Below are 7975 nucleotides of genomic sequence, written 5' to 3'. Positions count from 1 at the left end.
GACCGGGGTAAACCTGGATCTTGATCCGACGTCCGTGGAGCCCTTCTCGGATACGATGGCTGGAAGGTCCCGGTCAACTTTTTACGTTCGGACTTAGTCTTTTTTTCTTCTTTCCTTTTCTTGGGGACCCCTGTCTCCTAACTGTAGGGACTGACTCCCCAGGACTTTGGGTTGGGGGGGCGCCCTGGGCGACCACCCCATCTGTGACCAGACTCACCTCTGGGAGGTCATTGCCCAGGATACAATCTAGGGGAAGGTCAGCACTGACTACCACCCTAATCCAGTCAAGGATACCCTCCCTCTCTAGGGGCACTATGGCTACAGGTTTGGAGGTGACCTCCCCTGTGGCTATCCTGACTTTCCTTGTTTTTCCTGGGACATACATGTCTGGGGTCACTAACCGGTCACTCACTACAGTGTGACTGGCACAGGTGTCTCTCAGGCCAGTGGTAGGGATCCCATTCACTTGAATGTGGTGGAAGTGCCTACTCCCACCCTCAGGGATCATCAGCTTACCATCTGGTCCTGTCTCCCAGCACAATGCTAGGAGGACTTCATCATCTGAGGAATCCTCCTCTATGGCTACACTGGACAGCCCAGTGATAACCACTTTCTTTGGACAGGCTGCATCTCCTCTGAAGTGACCTGTCTGCTGACAGTCAAAGCAAGCCCTACTGTCCAAGAGCTTTTTTAACCCTGGGTCTCCCTGTCTCTGCATGTCAGAGTGGGAGTGGGATTTACTCTCCTCCTTCTTAGGGTTCTGGGGTACAGAGGGAGTCTCTGTGGTGGGCTTACCACCTCCCTCCTTAGGTTTTTGGGGACCTGTCCCCCCCTTCTTGGAGTCTCCCCCCTGGGACTTGACAACCACCCTGGTTCTCAACCACTCATCAGCTGCCTCCCCTAGCTCTCTAGGGTTGGTCAGCTTAGAGTCCACTAGATGCTGGCGTAACCTTTCTTGGATACAATTGGTCAAGATGTGCTCTCTCATGATCAGATTGTATAACCCCTCATAAGTATTTACTTTGTTGCCAATAATCCAGCCCTCTAGTGCCTTTAGTGAGGTGTCCACAAAGTCAACCCAAGACTGGGTACTGACCTTCTGGGTGTCCCTGAACTTCATTCTATATTGCTCTGGGGTCAGACCAAACTTCTTGGCTAAGCACCTTTTCATACTAGGGTATGAATCTGCCTCCTCCCCCCTTAAGGTCAGAAGCCTATCCCTCCCTGAGTTGGGGACCAACTCCCACAAAAGGGAACCCCAGTATTGAGGCCTAACCCTTCTCATTTGGAGTGCCCTCTCAAAGGCCCCTAGCCACTTATCTATGTCATCCCCCTCTACATAAGCAGGAACCACCCCCTTGGGTAATCTGGGGCAAACTCCCCCACCCATGGACACCTCAGCTTCTTTATCGCTGCTTCCATCTCTTTTTTCTTTGTATGCCCACTTTTTCTTCTCTAGGGCCAGCTTCTCTGCTTCCAAAGCTATGTAGGCTAGCTGGGCTTCCAGCTCTCTTTCCCTGATGGATGGGTTCTCTCCTCCTGAAAGGACCCCCTTCCTACCACTAGCTTTGGGTCTGCCCCTAGTGACTGTATCCAGTGAGGACCGTTCCTCCTCTTCCTCACTTGGGGTCTGATGCCTTTCCTCCCCTGAGTGGTTAGAGTTAGCATCATCCTCTTTTGGTTCCTCCTCTGGAGCTTCCTCTGTCTCTACCTCTTGGGCCTCAGCCCATGCTGTCAGGGATTTAATCAGGATTTCCTTCCTGAGATTAGTGGTTGCAGGCAACCCCCTCTCAATACACAACCCCCTAAGCTGGACTACTGTCAGTGTGGGTAGGCTAGCCAGATCAAGCTCCATGGTTCCCTAGTTTTGTGTCAACAAAAGCTTTTTGCAAAAATTGGAAACAAGAATTTAGAAAAATTACAAAAATTCAATAATTGAAATTAATCCAAATTAATTTAAAAAAAATTAAAATTAAAAATTAAAAACAATTTTTGCACTAGGACAATTTAAAGGATTTTTAATTTGTTTTATCTAAAACTGTAACGTGATATTGAACACAAGTACAGGATCCCGTCGCTGCTTCCAATTATGTTGGAAAATGGGTTATCGATAGGGCAGGTAGGTACCTACACCTAGCAACAAGCCACAAACCTCCACAAAAGTACAGTTAGGTCTCAGTAAATTAATCCCAGCTCTACCCTTGGTAGCTTAGCATCGAGCGTCAAGGCTTAACTTAGGAGACAAAGTGTAAAGCATTCAAATATCACAAAACAGTAATTAAATAAAACACAGGAAACAGTTTAAAAATCCAAAACCAATTTATAAAAATAGCTTATATTTTTATCTTTAAAATGACACAAAAACGATTAAAATCGGTTCAGGGGAACCGGAGATATGAATTTTTAAAGTATTATTATTTTCTAGCGCTCAGAAACGAAAAGCGCCAATCGGGTCATCTGGTTGCACCAGGACCGGGGCAAAGTCAAACTTTCAGGCCGACCGCGATGGAGCCCTGCTCGGCTACAAGTCGCGGGAGGCCTCGGTCAAAAAGTTACCTTCTGACTTAGTCTCTTTTTCGATGTTTTTCTTCCCCGGGACGAACCTGCCAGTTGGATCCGACCTCCTGGAGCCCTTGTCCGGATACGCGAAGTCGGTTTCCTCGGTGGTGATTTTTACCTTCGGACTTAGTCGTTTTTTCGAGATGAAAATCCTTCGACCGGGGTAAACCTGGATCTTGATCCGACGTCCGTGGAGCCCTTCTCGGATACGATGGCTGGAAGGTCCCGGTCAACTTTTTATGTTCGGACTTAGTCTTTTTTTCGGATGTTTTTCTTGACCGGGACGAACCACGAAGTCAGGCCGGGTCGCGGTTGAGGCAAGCCGGCTAGAATTTCCGCGTCGAGTCGGTCACTTTATGGAGCTTTTTTCTAAAATTTCTCCAATCTTTTCCAAACTTCTGTGGCTTCACCCAGATGTTCTTTTAAGGTTCTTTTGGGGTCCACAGCTCACCCCAAGGGTCCAGAAGTTCTGTGATGGTCCTTGGGAAGTGCGGACTTCAACTACCAGAGTGCACCTGGCGCAAACTCCTTTTTGGCCACTGGGCAGTGGTCAGCTGGTCACTTTTTCAGGAGTTGGTGCAGGGGACTCTGGTTAGCAATTTTTCACCTGTAGCAAACAGGGAGACCCTCCTTGAACCAGTGGAAGCCAGGCAAAGTCCTTCTTGTGGTGAAGCCCAAGTGTGCAGCTGGTGCAGTCTTTCTGAGTGCAGGGTCCAGGTGCAGGCCAGGGGTCCAGCAGGGCAGTCCTTCTTCTCCTTGTAGTTCCTTCTTCTTGAAATTTGGTGGGGATCTGAGGCGTGGGTGCAGGTCTGCCAGTTTTATCCTTGCTCCTGGGTGAAAAGCAGGGGGGCCCTGGTCCTCCAATCAGGGACAGGGTCGTCCCCCTGTGATGACCACTTCCTGGGAAGTGTGGCAAAAATCCATCCCAGAAGGCAATAGTCTCTAAAAATCCAAAATGGATGAATCTGATTTTTGGAGGAGAGATCTGGCTGAGCCCACCCACTGGTGTGGCTAAAAATCATAAACACACCCCTCTCCTGCCCTCTCCTAATCTAATCAAGGGGGCACCTAGCTGTCTGGGGTTGCAGGATGTGGGGGTGTTGCTGGGTGCTCCAGATGTCCTTCTCTGCCTTTGAAGACCAGTTTGGCAGCCCTCCCCCTTCCTGCTTCCCCATCTGCTGAGGGGAGATTCTCTCCCCCAAGCACATTCCTTTGTGTAAAGCCAGGCCACTTCACACCTCATTAAAGTGGCCTGGCAGAAGCTGCTGCAGGCTGGCCAATCAGCGCACAGCAGCAAAAACAATGCAGAGCTGAAATTGGCAACTTTTTAGGTAAAGTCTAAACTTTTTACCTGCACTAGTTATATTAAATCCAACAACTGGAAGTTGTGGGATTTATTATAACAATCAATTTGATACCAAATTCTTGGTATGTAACATTTAAGGAGACTTTAAAATTTAAAATAAAGTCTGCCCATTCTAGCCTATGAAGGCCATTTACTTCAATGAGGGAAAAACGAATTTGGCTGTTTTTACCTCACCAGGGCTTATAAATCTATTTTTATAAAGTCCCTGCTTATAGTTACATGGCACCCAGCCCTAGGGGCACATAGGGCACACCTTAGGGGTGACTTATATGTAAAAATAAGGTAGTTTAAGACTTTGGAAGTACCTTTAATTCCAAAGTCGAATTTGCATATAACTTTAATTTAAAAGCAGCCAGCAAGGCAGGCTTGCTTTTAAAATGACACTGGGCACCTCAGCAATGCACCTAGGTGTGCACCACCTATGCTGTGGTCCCTAAACCTACATGCCCTACCATATACTAGGGACTTATAGGTAGGTTAACTTAGCCAATTATAATTAGCCTAATTTGCATATCCATTTTACACAGAGCACAGGCCCTGGGACTGGTTAGCAGTACCCAGGGCACCATCAGAGTCAGGAAAACACCAGCATAAAGTGGAAAATGGGGGCAAAAAGTTAGGGGGCCTCTGCAATCAGCCCCAGTTTCTCACACATACAAACTGGAAACACACTCTTACAATACTCCTTTCACTCTCACTCATTAAGAAAGCCCAATGCAAACTGCACAATCAGTCACGTTATGCCTTCAGCATTGATACTTTTCTGTCTTTCTGCCATACCAAAGTACCTCTTCATAAATGTCATGGATATGCAATACGTATACAACAATATGACATGGCACAATCATTCTGAACAGAACTGTGGGTAGATTCAGTGCAGGGAGTGTGTGCGTGCAGAAAGCAGAAACTATGCATGGGTAGAAGCTCTATGATTTTCTCCAGGAATAATGCAAATTGTCCCTCAGAAAAAGTATAGTACTAGAGAAGAATCATAAAGGATTGACACAATTGCTGCCTTTGCTGTTGCCCCAGTTGTGTAATCTGTCAAGGACTGGTCTCTTGCAGATTGAGTCACCTAGTTGCAATTGTGTGGTAAAAATCACCCTTACAACCATTTTTGCTATAAACTTGAGATCTTTCTGAGATACTATCTCACAGACTTCTTATGAATGAGGAACTCTGAAATTGTCACATTCCAATTTGTACGTCCTTAAAACTCTGCTGGTTATTCAAATGGGCAGATTGTTTTTTAAATTCCTTTCTGTCTCGAGTTGTAGTTATATTGATACAGAGGCATAATTGTTGAATGATATATATTGGTTTGATTGAAATATGTTCGTAGAGGTGGTAATAGGCTTTTTGTGTCTGTCTGAGAGCAAGGACCGGTTAACGTGTTTTTCCAAGAGCAGTTTGTTGTGAAAGGTATCAGGCAAAGAAGTATGTATTGTGATGTGGTTCTCTGACTGCTTCTGTCCACTTGCCAAAAGTTCCAAGACCCTATGATAGCACAAAAACGGTAAGATTGAAGTGGTGGGTGCCGGAGGTTTAAAATGGTCAGTTTAATTAAAGACAGAAAAGTGAAACGAATGACTGCAGAAATACTGTATGAGGCCATGAACTGAGATGAAAGGATGATTTTGGAACTCTGTCTTGCAGATTACCCTCAATGCCGCAATGGATAGGGCACTACTCTCACAGACCAGGGTGTGTAAGTTTAAGTCAATCTGAGGTGCACACCCTGAACTAATACATTTTTGCTGAAACCTAATCATATTGTTTACTCTTCCTCGTAGCAGCTTGCCAGGGTGATAGTATATTGCAACAGAACCATTCCACTTCTTCACTGAAAAGAGTCATGCTGGTTACCCAAATGTGCAGCGTGTCATTTTATACAACTTTCTTTATTAAAATTAAACTTGGACTCACTTGAAATATTCTCTTTCAAAATGAATGTTTTGAGCTGCTGTTAATTTTATTTCTAGAGGTGGTGACAGGCTTTCAGGTACGTGCTTAGGTCAAGGCCCTGTTCATGTCACTTGTATAAGCTAATTCAGGGAGCAAATTAGCAAGTCAAGAAATGGGAAGTCGGAACGACTGTCAAAGCAGTTTCATTCTCTTTTCAAATAATCCAAAAATACCATTGCACGATAAAACAGAGTATTCAATAAAAGAAGAAAGGAGGATTAACGCCAAAAAAGCACAGCATAAGATATGAAACTTTGGAAATTATCTAGATATTGTTTCAAAAAACTCCTTTGATGGAAAGAAGATGAAGAACGGTATGGGATCCTGTCCTGAGCACCTGTAATTGATATGTTCCACATCCATTCATACCACCTAACCCTAAACACCCAAACATATTGCAGTCAGTGACCATGTGGCCTAATGGATAAGGCGTCTGACTTCGGATCACAACATTGAGGGTTCTACTCCCTTTCATGGTTGAGTCTTTTTCTCACAGCACCCAACTTATCTTCACATGCAAACTGGAAACACACTCTTACAATACTCCTTTCACTCTCACTCATTAGGAAAGCCCAATGCAAACTGCACAATCAGTCACGTTATGCCATCAGCATTGCTACTTTTCTGTCTTTCTGCCATACCAAAGTACCTCTTCATAAATGCCACAGATATGCAATACGTATACAACAATATGACATGGCACAATCATTCTGAACAGAACTGTGGGTAGATTCAGTGCAGGGAGTGTGTGCGTGCAGAAAGCAGAAACTATGCATGGGTAGAAGCTCTATGATTTTCTCCAGGAATAATGCAAATTGTCGCTCAGAAAAAGTATAGTACTAGAGAAGAATCATAAAGGATTGACACAATGGCTGCCTTTGCTGTTGCCCCAGTTGTGTAATCTGTCAAGGACTGGTCTCTTGCAGATTGAGGCACCTAGTTGTAATTGTGTGGTAAAAATAACCCTTACAACCATTTTTGCTATAAACGTGAGATCTTTCTGAGATACTATCTCACAGACTTCATATGAATGAGGAACTCTGAAATTGTCACATTCCAATTTGTACGTCCTTAAAACTCTGCTGGTTATTCAAATGGGCAGATTGTTTTTTAAATTCCTTTCTGTCTCGAGTTGTAGTTTGATTGATACAGAGGCATAATTGTTGAATGATATATATTGGTTTGATTGAAATATGTTCGTAGAGGTGGTGATAGGCTTTCTGTGTCTGTCTGAGAGCAAGGACCGGTTAATGTCTTTTTCCAAGAGCAGTTTGTTGTGAAAGGTATCAGGCAAAGGAGTATGTATTGTGATGTGGTTCTCTGACTGCTTCTGTCCACTTGCCAAAAGTTCCAAGGCCCTATGATAGCCCAAAAACGGAAAGATTGAAGTGGTGGGTGCCGGAGGTTTAAAATGGTCAGTTTAATTAAAGACAGAAAAGTGAAACAAATGACTGCAGAAATACTGTATGTGGCCATGAACTGAGATGAAAGGATGATTTTGGAACTCTGTCTTGCAGATTACCCTCAATGCCGCAATGGATAAGGCACTACTCTCACAGACCAGGGTGTGTAAGTTTAAGTCTATCTGAGATGCACACCCTGAACTAATACATTTTTGCTGAAACCTAATCATATTGTTTACTCTTCCTCGTAGCAGCTTGCCAGGGTGATAGTATATTGCAACAGAACCATTCCACTTCTTCACTGAAAAGAGTCATGCTGGTTACCCAAATGTGCAGCGTGTCATTTTATACAACTTTCTTTATTGAAATTAAACTTGGACTCACTTGAAATATTCTCTTTCAAAATGAATGTTTTGAGCTGCTGTGAATTTTATTTCTAGAGGTGATGACAGGCTTTCAGGTACGTGCTTAGGTCAAGGCCCTGTTCATGTCACTTGTATAAGCTAATTCAGGGAGCAAATTAGCAAGTCAAGAAATGGAAGTCTGAACTACTGTCAAAGCAGTTTCATTCTCTTTTCAAATAATCCAAAAATACCATTGCATCATAAAACAGAGTATTCAATAAAAGAAGAAAGGAGGATTAACGGCAAAAAAGCACAGCATAAGATATGAAACTTTGGAA

Source organism: Pleurodeles waltl, chromosome 4_1 (assembly GCF_031143425.1).
Source record: "Pleurodeles waltl isolate 20211129_DDA chromosome 4_1, aPleWal1.hap1.20221129, whole genome shotgun sequence".
NCBI lineage: Eukaryota > Metazoa > Chordata > Amphibia > Caudata > Salamandridae > Pleurodeles > Pleurodeles waltl.
This window is presented reverse-complemented; position numbering follows the sequence as displayed.